At 43.5% G+C, this 15,837-nt stretch overlaps 1 pseudogene; it reads right to left on the reverse strand.

Moving 5' to 3' along the window:
* Positions 1–805: 805 nt before the first annotated feature.
* LOC123465843 lies at positions 806–8,489 on the reverse strand (annotated as a pseudogene).
* Between the last annotated feature and the right edge of the window lie 7,348 nt (positions 8,490–15,837).

The raw sequence follows: 15,837 nt of genomic DNA on the forward strand, positions 1-15,837 counted from the left end.
CTTTCATTACCCCTTATAATTCCTATGAATGAGGAGGTGGTGGAGTTGGTGGGTCATCACAAATTCTTCCATGGACTAGACCATCTCCCAGTCGGTATCCTTGGGGCTGCCTCTCCCCAGCTTCAGTCATGTAGTTCTGGAGGAAATTGACAATCATGTGTACTTCTGGGTTAGGGTCAATGACCATGTAATACCAATCATAGGACAACATGACTCTGCCATGATAGCTGATCTAGGGCTGTACATGTGAACTGAGTTGGGTCTTTTATAGAACACCCTTGAAGGCTAATGGCTCTGAGCTTCTTTCCTTACTAGGAGATGGCTTCAGGATATAAACCCTAGGACAGGTAGCTAGGACTCCCTCACTAGGTGTAGAAGCCTTAAGGACAAAAGTTGTCAGGCTAAGACCATCAAAGAAGAGGGAAGGGAAAGAGCGAAGGTGAGAGAGAATCGATGACTTCTGATTTCTTGTGTCCAGTCACTGAGATCTTTATATTTGCTCTGATTCTTCTGTTCTGCATTCCCAGAGTCATTTCAATGAGTCTCCCCTTTCCTTGAAGTCAGCTGGACATGGGCTCCCCTAAACTTTGATTCAGACTTTGTTCTAGATCCTTTCCAATCATTGTACACCTCCCAGACTGAAACAGAGAAACCGATTTATTTCAGCACATTTATGAGTGAAACCCTTTTTTCTTTAATGAGAATAGGGTTTGCAGCCTACCAAATACAGTTCACCACCATCCTGGGCAAGAGTGCCCTAAGTGTGAGTGAGCAGCCTTACTGATTCCTGAGCCACAACAAGCATTTACACTGCCTGTGCCAGGCCAATCCTGTCACTTCCTCGATCATAAACCAAGAAGTACTGCCTCAGGAAGACGTCACCCACGATCCAGGTCTGTAGATATACTCACTGTGTTCTCTTAAATGTTGTATAGCAGTGGCCGCTAGAATCCTGGGGGAGTCAGAGACACACACCAGTCAGCCTGAGCTCTTACCTGCGGCTCCCGCCAATATTCACACCCAGCACAATTCTTGGTTTTATTTCCCTCTTTTGGTAAGTATCAAGGTGTTTTATGAGCAGCAGGGGATGTGAGAGTTCATCCAAAACCAAAACGGGACAAGACATGTGTTTGCCATGAGGAAAGGTGTCTGGGAGAGGAGGACTGGGAGTTGGGTATACAGAAAAATGATAAAAAAAAAAAAAAAGTCCTACTGTAGAGCGTAAAGAACTGTATTCAATATCCAGTGATAATCCACATGAAAAAGAAAATACATTCTTTAATGAATGTATAGTTTTTATGTGTATAACTGAGTCACATTGCTGTGCAGAAGAACTTAAGGCAACACTGAAGATCAGCCATACTTAAATAAAATTTTTAGAAAAGAACAAGAGTGTCCATAGTTCTCCTCACTCCATTTCTTTCCTTCTGACTCCTGCTCCTTGTTTTCTCTTCAGAGAATGCCTGTTCTCTGCCTGCGTCCCCACAATCTAAACTTTATTGAAAAAAACTTTATTTTGTATTGGAGCATAGCTGATTAACAATATTCTGAGTTTCACTTAGACAGTAAATGGACTCAACTGTATATATCCGGGTATCCTGGTCCCAAAGATACCCCTCCCAATCAGGTTGTCATATAACAGAATAGGGTTCCCTGTGTTACACAGTAACTCATTGTTGGTTATCCATCTTAAATAGAGCAGGGCCCACAACACGTTCTTGGACACTTAACTCAGGAACTCTGGGAAGCTTCCTTCAGCCCTTACTCACCCTCTTTGGCCACTCCAGGCTTGGTTGGGTAACGTACTCTGGTCCCCCATCCCCACTGGTCAGTCTGTAGCCCTCATCACTCCGAGTAAGTCCCTAGGGCCCCAATGCAGAGCACCTTGGGATGCCATTTGCATGGAACCCAGTGCAGTTTTGCCTAGAACCAAGCAACTCTCCACATGGCCCCATGAGTTTACAGTTTTAGAATTCCTGAAATTCCCTCTCTTCCTCAAAGCCTTATTTCAGCCCATCAGCAAGCTCTGAACTCCCACAGGGTACAGACATGAAGCCTCCACCCTGTTCCGGAGCTGAGCAGTCACTGTGCACCCTTTATTCACATTAGCAACCAGCCTCCCCCAGAGGGGTCAGGTATCCCAAGTCACAAAGGGGGAACCCGGCCTGAGCAAGGGGAAGATGCATCTGACAACTAGGGTGCCCATGTAATTTATCATACAAACCAGGAAAACTGCAAGAAGCGAAGGGAGACTGTTAATCCCTATGGTGGGAGAGCACACTGGGAGTGTCCCCAGTCATTCTCCCTGTCACATGGCCTATTCAGTAATCACTAGAGCTGACTTTCATGTTCATGCATCTGAGGTTTCAGATTGAACTGAAACTCTTTGAGGACTGAGGACCAAAGTGTTCCCCTCTGCTTGTGACTCCCACCATGCCAGCATGGTGTGGTGTCTCCACATTTATTTCAGGATGATCAGTGTCCCAGACAGCCCTTTACTCTCAGGAGGTTGCTTTTGTGACAGACTCTGGCCCAGAAACAGGGCTCAGCAGCATCTGAAATAGTTCAAGATGGTCTGCACAGGGCGCCCTCCTTCCAGCCACAGCCCAAGGGTTCCTGCAAGATCCTATTTGAGAACCACCCCTCAGAGTTCTCCCCTCACCTTGAGGATGTAGGCTTGACCTGGCACTGGGTATTTGATGCCATTGATAGTGAAGATAATAGAGGGCAGAGTATTGACTGCAAAACATGAAACATAGTACTGTTAGAGAGAGAGAGAGAGGTTGGCCCTGGAGATCCTTCTTGTGTGTAGAGACTGGGAGTGACCCTGGGGCATGACGCTTCACCTCGGAACCCCGTGGTGTGGCACTGATGAGCTTCTGGATGTTATTGGCGAGTCTTCTTGGGCCAAGGATCAGTAATATCCTAGAGTCCATAAGCGCTTTGCAGCCGCCAGAACAAGCAATAACCTTTCTTTTCATGGAGATGCTGAGAGACAGTGTGACAAAGTGGGCATCAAGGCTCCTCTGAAATTCCCCAAAGCTGCCTCCTTCCTGATTGTCTCATAAACATCCCTTCATCTTTTGGGCTGACTTCTTTGCTCTCGATATGGCACCTTCCTTGAGATCCTGAATGCAGTACTTGAATACACCATTATCTTTTGTATCTTGACACAAGCTGGTCTTCCTTACTAGAAGAGACCCTTCACTTTGACTAGCAAATTTCTTCTTATCTTCCAGATTCCAGCTTAATTGTCATTGATTCAGGGAAGTCTTTCCCTCGGTGTTTATCAGTGTCCTGTCTTGGTCACTTTCTGTAGACCCTTTTTCATGTCTGCTGCTGCTGCTGCTGCTGCTGCTAAGTCACTTCAGTCGTGTCCGACTATGTATGACCCCATAGACGGCAGCCCACCAGCCTCCCCTGTCCCTGGGATTCTCCAGGCAAGAGTATTGGAGTAGGGATGGCATTGCCTTCTCTGTTTCTCAGGTCTAGCATGTACCAAAATCACAATTCACTATGTGTGTGTGTCATTTCTTGTAAGTTTTATTCTCATTGCCTCCCTAAAGTGCCTGGCACACAGTGGATGCCCAATGCTTGTCTGTTTAGTGAGTGAATGAAGACTGTGAAACTAATGAATGAGAAACGTCCAGAGAGCTGTATCTGGTGGGGAACAAACAGTGGGTCAAGCACAAAGTAAAGATGGAGATTCGCGGGGACAGCACATTCTCATAATGGTGGGAGAGAGGAGTTCCTCTGGGAGGGGGTGTCTCCCAGCACTGCTCCTACAACCAGCTCAGACCCTGAGATCCTGGCCAGGAAAAATATGACTAGCCCACTGAAACTCCAAAGGACAGGTCAGCTTTTGTCTGAAGGTATCACACAGAATCCTGTCGGTTATGATTCTTGTCTTCAGGTCACACCTGGATCCCACTTTCCTGATTCTCTGTTATAGCCCCTACCCCACTGTGTGCCCAGGTATGTGGGGTATCTTTTTTTTTTTTTTAGTTGTTTTCAAGTCGTAGGACTGCAGCCAACCTCTCTCCAGTGCTGGGTAGCTGCTCCCTAAGGAGACCAGCTTTCCCCATTTGCTCAAGACTTTCCCTGTTTTTAAACACATTTATCTGTACTGAGAACTTCCTTGGTCCCAGGTAGCCCTGGACAGTTGGTCATCTTATAATTGTGTTCAGGCTGGTGTAATTCTCCCTGATCCTCTGTTTACCACACTGGAGAGTCTTCTAACCATGCTCCACGCCTCACAGGGCAGTGGGTACAGCCCTCTCCCAGCTGCACAGACCTCTTCGGACCCTTTTCAGACCCTGGTCAGAGCCCTGGTCAGAAGGCCTGGGGATTATGAATCTATGGGTTGTTTGCCTATGTGTTTATGTGTTTGTTTGTATATGTGTTTGTATGTGTCTCTAATTGTGCTTTCCTGTCTCTGACTAGCTATGCATATTTATATGTGTCTGCTTAAGTGTTTCCATGTGTCTGTGTGTCTGTCTGTGTTGTTGTGGATGGTGTATATGTCTGTGTCACTATGTGTCTGAGAATGCATTTGTGTGTGTCTGCCTGTGTCCGTGTACAGACGTGGGGCATCACTTGGGCTGACCCTCAGAGGGAGAGGCTTACTGGTCCATGTGTACACTCCAGTCTCCCGCTTGGATCAATGGTACCCAGTTGAGCACTCCCTGGTAGTAGGCTTTGTCCACCCCATCAAACATCACCACACTGCTCTTCCCCTGCATCTGTAGAGAGAAAAGAAGGGGAGATCTTTGGAGGACAGTAACAACAGCACTGTTGGAGAGTTTGTGTTTGTGCTTGTCTACCCATCAAGGCCCTAATAAGGTCTCCATTTATAGATGCAGAAATCAAGGCTAGGAGCAATTCAGAACCATACTGAGGTCAGTTACTGGCTAATGAGTGGCACAGAGGACGACATGGCTGGGCTCCACCTACTATGTCTTCTGAAGAGGCCCAGGACCTCCTGCTACATGTGTGCTCAGAAACCCTCAGATGACAGGGTGCTGAAGAGTTTTTGCTTTCCCCTTGTCCAGCTTGTCATTTTTCAGAAAAATCAAACCCTGGGAGTGCTAAGGATGTGGGTTCAGGTCACCCAGAGTTGGCTCCACTGGTCTGTGACCTCTACTGTCCAAAGGGCCCCAAATTCAGAAGGGACCCCACCTCTACTCTCTCTATCTTAAAATGACTAATATTTCTTGAACAAAGGATCCCCATTTTGTTTTGTGTCCCACACTTTTTTTTTCACTGACTCCTACAAATAGTACAGCTGGTCCTGGGCTCTCAGTGGAATGCTAATGAAGAAGAAAACATATCCACCAGCCTTCTCCTTCCTTCCTTATCAAATTCATAAGCAAACTGTATTGCTTTTTCCTTCAACTTGTTTCCTGTTGCCTTCCATTAGTCTTCTTCCTCACTCACCCCCCTAGACCAAGTTACCGGTCTTGAGCCCAGGGGCAGGGATGTGTTCCAATAAAACATTATTTATAAAAACCAGTGGTGATGCAAGGTAGGTCCCTAGTTATCCTGGGTTAAATTATCTCTCAGGACACTTCTTTGTCAAGTGTTCTATAATTTTCATGCAACTGAAAGCATCTTACATATAATTTGGAGAAAGGGATTGTCTATCTCAGACTTACTTGCTCTAGTAGAAGGCAAAAACAGGCTCAGAAAACGCACCTTGATTCTTCAGCTTGTCAAAGGTGGGGATGGCTCCAAAGACGGATACGTTGGGGTAGTTCCAGCCCAAGATGTCGTCAAAAGCAATACACTCAAACCCATATCCAGCCATGTTTAGATGGAACGGCTGGTCAGTACTTATGAGGTCCCCAATCTGTGGGAGAGAAGAGTGTTCCCACTTACAGATACGTGAAGTGGGGCTAGGACTGGGCTGGGGTGCATTGCCATTAGATCCTCAAAGAAGAATTTAGCCTGGGCTGTGTCTTTGGTGGACCTCAGACAGTTAGACCAAGCTGGGAGGGGAATTTGGGTTCCATTTGGGAGAGGCTGTGAATTTTAAAACATTTGCCCCTCTGAAAAACACCACCTGAGTGAGTCAAATTGGCCTTGTGGCTTCTGTCCAGGTGGGGCAACCAAAAGTCAGGCCAGGGCCCATTGGTGCACCATTGTGGACAAAACGATAGAGAACAAGATAGCCTTCTCTTTGGCATGACCTAATGACAGGAATGGACTGCATTCTCTGTAAGTTTCTGTGGATTCTGCAACTTTCCAGGAAGACAGAAGCTGAAAACACAATCTTGATTGCAGAGTTCTATGAAATTACTGCCTGGGAAATTCACTTATGGGGATATGTGTGTATTTGTGTGAGTGTGTATGAGAGAGAAAAAAAGAGAGGGGAACTACTCAAGTACTTTGGAGTGGCAGGCCATAGGTTTTATTAGACTCTCAAAGGTCCCCTTAGAGTGCGAACTCATTTATCAGGCCCCCTGACATCTCTGGCCTCCAGTTTCCCACTCTGAATACTTGAAGCCCCTGATTGCCCTGAGGGTCCCCAGATCAGTTTTATCCTGTCCCAAACACCCCACAGCAACTGCAGTCCTGTAAAGCCAGCCCAGCTTCATTACTTACCACATGTGTGAACTTAGCAAGGCCCTTGCTGTCTGTACCTCAGTTTCCTCATATGTCAAATGAGCTAATCTGACCGCCTGCTGTGTGGGGTTGTTGCAGGTTTAAACCAATTATTACCTGAAAGTGCCTGGAACAGTCTGTGAATATAAAAGTGTGTGCTTTTGTCTCCTCTTCTCACTACCAGCAAAATGAACCTTGAACTGCTCATGGGCAGAGCAGCTGCAAGTCCCCACCTCAAGCCACTCTCTGGGTTGGCTAATCCATTTGCTCGTGTGTCACCAAGGGCCCTGCCTCCCCATGGACAGGATCCTGTGGGTAAGATGGCCAATATCTATGGGAGTTAGGCTAGGGTCCTGCCAAATGGTCCTGCATCTGTTTTGCAAGCAGTGGTAGCTCCATAGCCAGTCCTGACTCAGCATTTGTTACACTGTTACCTGAACTGTGTCATGAACAGTGGCATCTCCTCTAGGTGAAGCCACTGTTACCCAGAGTTTCTGCCTCCTGCAGGAGCCCCAGCCCCAACTTCCCACCTGTCACCTCCAGATGAGCCCCAGTGCTAGGCTAGAGCATCAGGGGCCGCTTTGGAGCACGATCCTCCCAAAACTTCACATCCATGATGTTGCTCAGAGGGTGAATGGTTATATTTGAGCCACGAGAAGAAATCTGGGACAGTCTGTAAGCATGTTCCTTGAGGAAATTGTTCAGCATGTTTTTTTCACTGAGGTTTTATCTCACGGTCCTCACTTTTGTTAGAGGTATTCTTTCATCAAGCACTTTACAAAGAAAACAAAGAAGATGCTACAATTGTCTGCCAGTGTTAAGGTATAACTGTTATTGCAAGGGCACTGCGTATTTTCCAATCATTTTTATGAGTCACCTTATTTTCAGAATTATGCATATACCATGGCAAAGACATAGATTTGAATAAAGATTCTGTTATGTAACGTTGGGTAGGCCATATAACCATGTGGGGTCTCAGTCTCCCCTCAGTAATATGGTGAATGTAATGATTCAAACCCTCCAAATAGGATATCTTGGGGATAAGTGAAGTGATGGATATAAGGTTCCTGATAAATAGGAAGTCTCAACATGACAGCCACTAGCACTACTGTTGTTACCCCATTGTATCCTTCTCAAAAAAGCTCAGGGAAGGAGGTAGAAGGGGGATATCTCTCTTCTTTTACAAGGGAGGAATTTGAAATGCAAGAGGTTTGTGAATTGGCTCTGGTCACACTGCTTGTCAGATATAGAACAGTGTATAAGTAGCTCTCTCAATCTTTATCCAAGTTGAAAGAGAAGAGATAGTTGAAAAAAGAATCCAGAAGATAAGGAACAAGTTAGGGAAATGTAGAGGCTCTAGAAGGAAGGATGAGTCAAATGAAAAATTAAAAGAAAACAACACAGAGAGAAATACACTCAGAGCCTTCAAAGAGATGGAGAGATAAATGATAGTGATACAGAGATGCAGACATAGACATATACATACTGAAGTAGAGAGGGAACGAAAAGAACATGCTAAATAAAATGTAGAAAAGTGGTATTCCACAGGACCACACCTACATCTGCATTGACTGTGCACTGAACAATTGCAAGGAGTTCAAATTTCAATAAGTCATGACATGACTGGACCCAAAGAGTTGTGCAGTTATGCAAATCTACACTAAGTTACTTGGGACCCACAGTTCCTATAGCAATGTACTTATCAATAAGTGTTGAACTTTAAGATTGTCAGGGAAATATTCCATTCCCATTTAAACTGGATGAATAGAAAAATCAGATGAAAAGAAAAATCACAGAAATGATTATAATGTGGCTTAGAGTCTCCATACTTACATGACTCTGCAATCTGAGACGGCCACCAGTCTGAGGAGCACAAGCCACTTCATGCTTCTTTCCTGGTTCCAAGTACTCAGGGAAGTTCAGGTTCTTAGCATGTAGTGGTGACTTGGAGCCCCTAGTTATATATGCTCTGACATGCCCTAATTTAGCCCTTTATGCCAATAAGAGGTCTGAAAAAAAAAAAAAAAACAAAGGTCTCCATAAAATCTTTACCTTCATCAGTGTCCTTGGCGAGAGGACTTTGAAGCTTCTCAGAATACAGAGAATTGAACTGTAATCTCTTCCTTGAAGCTTGGTTGGAAAATCAAACTGATCTATATGGACATCTAAGAAGATGGAGAACCTTGCCTTCTTGGAGAAAAAAACTGCTAAGAACATCATGAAAATGGATACTATGGGCCATGCTTGACATTCATGGTTTCATGTCATCTTCCTAGCCACTTCATGAGATATGCATTGCTGTCTTCATTGGAGAGGAGATTGCTAGGAGGATAAGTTGTCAAATGGCAAAGTGAAGACTTCAGGGACAGCCTAGGGACAAAGAACTGGCTTTAGGTAGTGGGTCTAATGGCAGATATCATGGGCACCTATAATGCCAGTTTGCATCAAAGATTTAGGGCAGAGCAGTACTTCAGCTGTATGTTTTAAGTATTGGAAGAAGTGTTATATGTATCCACAAGATATTTTATATCATCCAAAAAACGTACAAGGAAGTAGTGTGTTCTGGGTTCTGGGTTAAAGGTTTCAAAGTCAAAGTTGATCAAGACAAAGGTAGTCCTTATCTTAAGATAGCTAGCAGTCTAATTCTCACAAGCTCATGGCCCCAGGAGGCAAGAGAAATGATACTAGAACTAGGTTGCCATGTTGGACCCTGGACAGCACAGGACGCTCCCAGCACAGCACTGGGAGCAGCCTTTCCTACACTTCAACCATGCTGGAAAGCAGGCAAGTTGGCCATGATTTCAAGAGAAGTCAGAGGTTGGATATTTATGTACAATGTACTGATTTTAATATTAGCAACTAATTAATTTTTTCAAACAAACAAACAAAAAACAGTGGGAATGAAATCTCCACAGCAATGTGCTGGAATCAGCCTTTAGTCTATGTGGGTTTTTATTTCTCTCCTAGATTTGGAAGTGCAGTGGGGACAGAGGAATTTAATTCATGTTGGTTGATTTACAAAGAGACTGAATACATACTGAACATGTGTGTTTCCTTTATATTTATAAAGAAATATCACTGGGGACATACAAACCAACAAATTTAACTGCTGAAGATAAATGGATATATTTCTGATATAATTTCTTCATAGGGTCTGTGCAGTGAAAAATTTTGTCTGCCAAACCAAACATACAAAAAAAAAAATTTTTTTTGAAATGTCTTCCCGATCAAAGAAGACAAAACAACTGTGGCAGCCAAGTAAAGACAATCATATTTAAAGACTTATCCAGGATTCCCAGGGCCTATTCCTGCATAAGATCTATTAATGACTATCCCTTCAATGCAACAGGAGCCTCTCCTAGTCACCAGATGTGTGTAGATGGTGCACTGTGTCTTAACACTCATTTTTGCACATTGTTTAAATTCAGTTTTGGTGGTTAAATTCCAACAGGGGGAATATGACATCACTGACAAATGACACACATATATGCCCTTTGAACTAAGGAGTTGGAGAAGACTCTTGAGAGCCCTTTGGACTGCAAGCAGATCAAACCAGTCCATCCTAAAAAAAAAAAAAAAAAATCAGTCCTGAATACTCACTGGAAAAACTGATGCTGAAGTTGAAGCTCCAATTATTTGTCCACTTGATGGGAAGAATTGACTCATTGGAAAAGACCCTGATATTAGGAAAGATTGAAGGAAGGAAGAGAAGGGGAAGACAGGATGAGATGGTTTGATGGCATAACCAAGTCAATGAACATGAGCTTGAGTAAGCTCCAGGAATTGGTGATGCATAGGGAAGCCTGGCATGTTGGAGTCCATGGCGTTGCAAAGCGACCAACATGACTGAAGGACTGAACTGAACTGAACAAATTGAGAGCAAAGACTGATAAATCTAATTGCATCAAGTTGGTGAATAGCTGCCCATAACAACACATTATTTAAGTGGCTTTAAAATTCAGAATTATGACTACATTCAGAGTGGAATATCTTCTAGGGAAAAACAAAAATACTGCTCATTCAAAACAAAACCAAAGTAAATCAAAACAAATACAGGAAAGAAATCTGAATGTATATTCAACAACTTATTGTTCCTCATATTGCTTCTGTTATTGTGACAGAATCACATATATGTTAACAGGTAAAAGAAACACAAGAATTAAAACTAATGTTCTGAAGTAAGCCTTTCAGTGGCTAGAAATAGAGTTTCACTCATAACATAAAGAACATTTATTAAAACCCTGCTGTCTTAAATCTTGAACTGAAAGCATACCTTTGTACCAACTAATAATTATATTCATTTTTATTTTATTTTTTAAGGAAAATGTGTCCTTCCTACTCTGACCACTGTAAAGCTTACAAACAATGACAACTTGATAACAGTGACTATTCTGAGGTCTACCATGTAGCTTCTAAATACATTTCCCATGAGATGATGCATGGATTATTAAAGAGATAGCTGATTTCAGGACTGCGTAAAGAAATGCACAAAATATTCTTGGGAATCGTGAAGGACCAGAAAGCTAAGGGACTTCAAAGACCAATGGGGACTGGACAGAAAGTTTAGGAATCCAAATGAAAAGGCCAAACATCTACCAGTTTGTTGGGCAGAATAATGTTTCTGCTTCTCAACACACTGTTTATGTTTCTCATAGCTTTCCTGTCAAGAGGCAAAAGTCCTCTGATTTCATGGCTGCAGGCAGCATCCACAGGGGTTTTAGAGGCTCAGATGAAGAAATATATCACTGCTTCCACCTTGTCTCCTTCTATTTGCCCTGAAGGATGGGGCTGGATCCCATGATCTTAGTTTTTGTTTAGTATTTAATTTTAAGTGCACCGAATGTGTCCAAAGGTTAACAGGCAACATCTAATTTGTCACTGATAGATTGCTAGGGCACCAACTCACAATTCTGAGCACTGAGAAAGGAAAATAAACATCAATATTTAAGCTATTTTTGTTTCTGTTAAGCATAGGTTATGTAACTACAAACAGATCCAGGAAAACCAGCTAGATTGTCTCTACTGGGGGTGATAAGCGAGTGATGGGGAGCAGCTATATTACAGATGAAGCCTCACTCACTGGCCTGCAGCTCACCTCCTGCTGTGGAGGTCTTGTTCTGATAGACCAAGGACTGGTACTGGTCCTGACCCACTGTGCTGTTACTGTGGACTCCTGCTCTAAACCCAATAGTGGGACATTCTGTAAGACAAACCAATGTGTTTCCACCCAGTTTCTGAAGAAATGAATGGCATTAAAATTGTGAGAGTAACAGTTATTTCATCTAAAGGAGAACAACCAAGTGCAACATATGACTACATTCTTTCAATAAACTGTGAAAAGATATCTGTGTTTTGAGAATCATGGAAATTTGCACATGGACTGGATATTAAATGTTAACATTTTGGGGAACAAAGAGCATTTTTTAATATCCCAATATATTACCCAAAATACTCATTATGTTTATTTTGTAAATTGTTCATTTCGTCCCTAAAATACTTCAGGAAAAATGAATAAGAAGTAAAAGAGAGAATAAAATAAGTGTCTGTCTTGATTTGAAAACAGATTTGCATAGCTGCTATGAATTGAATTGTGTCTACCCTTGACTCCCAACATGATGGTATTAGAAAGTAGGGCCTTTGGGAGGTACCCAGGTTGACATGGGGTTTTGATGGTGGTCCCTCATGATGGGATTAGCCTATCCCTCTTCCTCCTTCCCTTCAACCACCACATGTGAGAACACACCAACAAGAGAAATACTGATGCAAGTCAAGAATATCTTCACCAGGAACTCAATTGGCCACCACCTTGATGTTACATAGTCTCCAGTTTATGACAACCTGTGGGACTAAGAGGTTAGTTTTATAGTTATTGATGCCAAATGATAAAATATAGGATTTTTGACACTCTTCTTTATTATATTTGTTATGTTTGAAATCATTTTGTAGTAAGAAATTTATAGAAAGTCCATTTTGAAATTTCTGTCTTAGAGATGCCCTGAGGAGCCCAAGATAGGACATGCAGGCAGGTCCCCAGTGAATTAGTGGTTGGAGGACAAAATGTTCCTTTTTCCAACTCATCTCTTGTCATCTGAAAACCATTCCACACATCTGACAACCTTACTACACCCCCCACCCCCCGCCATTCTGCAACTCCATTACCCTGTTAAGCTGAGTCACCTAGCTGGAAATGTTAATGATTCAGGACAGGGTCTGTAAGCAGAAGGAATGCAGACATTTTTAGAAAGAATGAACTGGGCAGACCACTCCTTGGTTTTCCCTTCTTTAGTGCCGTCTGCCTGTGAGGGATTGGGTCTCGGTAGAGAGGAAGCCACAAGTGGGACTGAACGGATATTTGCAAGAGAAGGGAGGAGGAATTCAGAACCCAGGAACCAGGAGGTGGGCAGCTTGCTCAGGACCCAGGAGGGAAGGAAGAAGCACTGGGAAAAGAATAGTGCCTACCTGAGGACGAGACCTACCTGAGTCTTCGGGTTAAACTTGGATGTCACATGCTTCCTGCTGGAATTCCTGCTCCAGATGTGGAAGGGAGAGAGCTGTACTCACTCCTACTGAGTCACAGGGAGAAGGACCACCTCCCCCAGAGCGCTTTGATTCCACTCTAATGGTGGGTATCATCCCAAGCCTTAGAGCAAACGGCAGGTAATCCAAAAGATAACCTACTTTAAATAGTATTTAAAATACTACAAAATTTGTCTAAGAGTCCTGGAATATCTATTTCCCGGAGTTTTCTAACAAAGATGATTCATCATCCTAATTTGGGTTTCTGCTGAGGAATCTATAAACTTCCCCATGGGTAACTTCTGACTTTTAAGTACCTGATCTCATCCCACAGAACCCAGATGATGGTAAGTTCCAGGAGGTGAAGCCTCTAAGGTCCTCGGTGTCACAGCAGCTGTGTGCCAAGTGGTCTACCACTCCCAGATTGATCCCAGGATCCATGAACATCACCAGAGAGTTACAACCCCTGACCACTAGAGGAAGCCTCAGCATCTGAAGCAACACACACCTCTGAGCCTCTTTTCCACTGATTAGCACTGAGCTTCAGTCTGGAACAAGTGTTCTGGAGCAAGTCTAGTCTCCCTCATCCAAGAGGTGGGAAACTGAACCCTGGGGGGTATGACTCACTCTAAAGCTGCAGGTAAGTTAGTGAAGACTTGGGACCCAGGAACTCTCGTTCTCAGACTAGGAGACTTCCAGGAAGGGAAAGATGAGAGAAAACTCAATTGCATCCACTACTTGGCAGCTCTCGGATATCTACAGACACCAGAGGGGAAGTTCCTTTCCCTTTGGCCCTCAAGTCTGGTTCTGATTTTATCAGCACACCTGCCTTCTTGTAGCATCAGGAAAGCAAGACTGCAGGCTGTTTCTTCTGGATTCTAGGCACAGTGGGGAAGTCCCAGCTGTAGTGACCCCAGGAAGTAGTCATGCAGGTGGTGACTAACTCACACCCAACTCAAAATCCCAGAGCTCCCGCTCCTCATTCAGACAACATAGACCTTTAGGTGGCTGGATAACATGAAGCTGCATTCACAGTGAGAAGCATTCTCTTCTCAGCCTTCTGGCAACTTAGATAAGTGTCTTATGTTTCTTCAGGTAACCCCTGGCTGAGGGAGGCTGAGGTGTGAGACTAGCCTGGATGCAGGGGAATGTGTCCCTTCTTTGATGCTCCAAATAGAACTTGGAGATTCAAAGGCCTTGAGAGAATTACAATCACCCGTATGTTTTTTTTTAGGGACTTTGCTTTATGAACCTGGTTGGAGAATAAGAACAGAAATACAGGACAAGGCTGGATATCTCTGGGTCCCAGCTGACTGTGAGTTGAGTTCCAGCTACGAGGCTTCACAGTCAGATGCTGGGGTAATTCACAAGCCACCTTTGAGGAAGCAAAAGAGGAAAGAGTTTTGGACAGAGAGTAGTGAGGTCAAAGGGCCGTAGGAATCACACAAGGCAAGATGAAACAAGTTTCATTACATGTTTCTTTGCTCTATCAGTGCCTTGGCATTTCTACTCCTGAAAACAAGTACATGGAGATAGTCAGAGGCATTTGTGGTGCCCATTGCCCCTGATGCTCCTGGTGATAAATAGTTTATGGACATGTTCCTGAGTCTAGAGCATATTCAGCCTCGTGATAGCTCCAGGTTCTCCCTTCTTGGAAAGGCTGACATGGCTCATTGCTGCTAACTCACAACTGAAGCATGGAATGAGTTCATGGTGGTTGACCTGTAGGCCAAGTTCCAAGCATGGAAGGAAGATTGGCAGTGGAAGGGTAGCCATTTATTAAACTTGGTTACCTTGTTCCTTAGCAGGGGCTACTTCCCAAATCTAGAATGTTTTTCTCCCAGCTTTTTGCATGACCGAGTCCTTCTCAACATTTAGCATTGTCTCAAATGAGTCTCTCTCAGGCTTGCTTTCCCTGGCCACTGCACTCTCTCAAGCACAGACCCTGATTCATAAATTGCCTAGACACTTTGCTTAATCAAAACAATAATAATAGTTACCAACGTCGAAAGGTGGGAGAGGGATAAATTGAGAGTTTGAGATTAATATCTGTATACTACTTTATTTAATAGATAATCAACAAAGACCTACTGTAGACTACAGCAATTCTGCTCAATAATCTGTGATATCCTGTATGGGAAAATAATCTAGCAAAGAAGGGATACATGTCTATGTATTAGGGAATTAATTTCTCATATAACTAATATTAATACAATGCTTTAAATGAACTAAACTCCTATATAGATTAAAAGCTGATTTTTTTTAATGTTTACATGTAGAGACCCATGGATTTCTTTAGATTCGCAGGATTTCAGATATTATGTTGGATATGGCAGAATGGGTGCAGAAATCTAGACATTTTCTGAGGTTGCATTTTCCTGAGCTTTGGTGTGTTTTTCTTCTATTGTTACCTTTGATTTGTCTTTGGAGGGGACACCAGCTGGGTGATAGTTGAAGGAAAAGAGGGAGGCACTAGTGGGAGAGTGAAATCCCAGCTCCATAGCCTTGGGTTGGGGCACTTTTGAGGCACAACTTATATCCCAAGTTCCCTGTGAAAACAAGCTGTAGCTTCCCTCTCCATGACTTGCATGAAATCAAACCCAGACTGGTTTCATTCTTTTTCATGCCCTGCTTCCCCTGAGACCTCATTGGATTCTCTGGGATAATTTAAAAAAAAAAAAATTTTTTTTTGGTTGCAGTAGATTTTCATTGCTGCTC

The sequence above is a fragment of the Bubalus bubalis genome, chromosome 5, assembly GCF_019923935.1.
Source record: "Bubalus bubalis isolate 160015118507 breed Murrah chromosome 5, NDDB_SH_1, whole genome shotgun sequence".
Classification (NCBI taxonomy): Eukaryota; Metazoa; Chordata; class Mammalia; order Artiodactyla; family Bovidae; genus Bubalus; species Bubalus bubalis.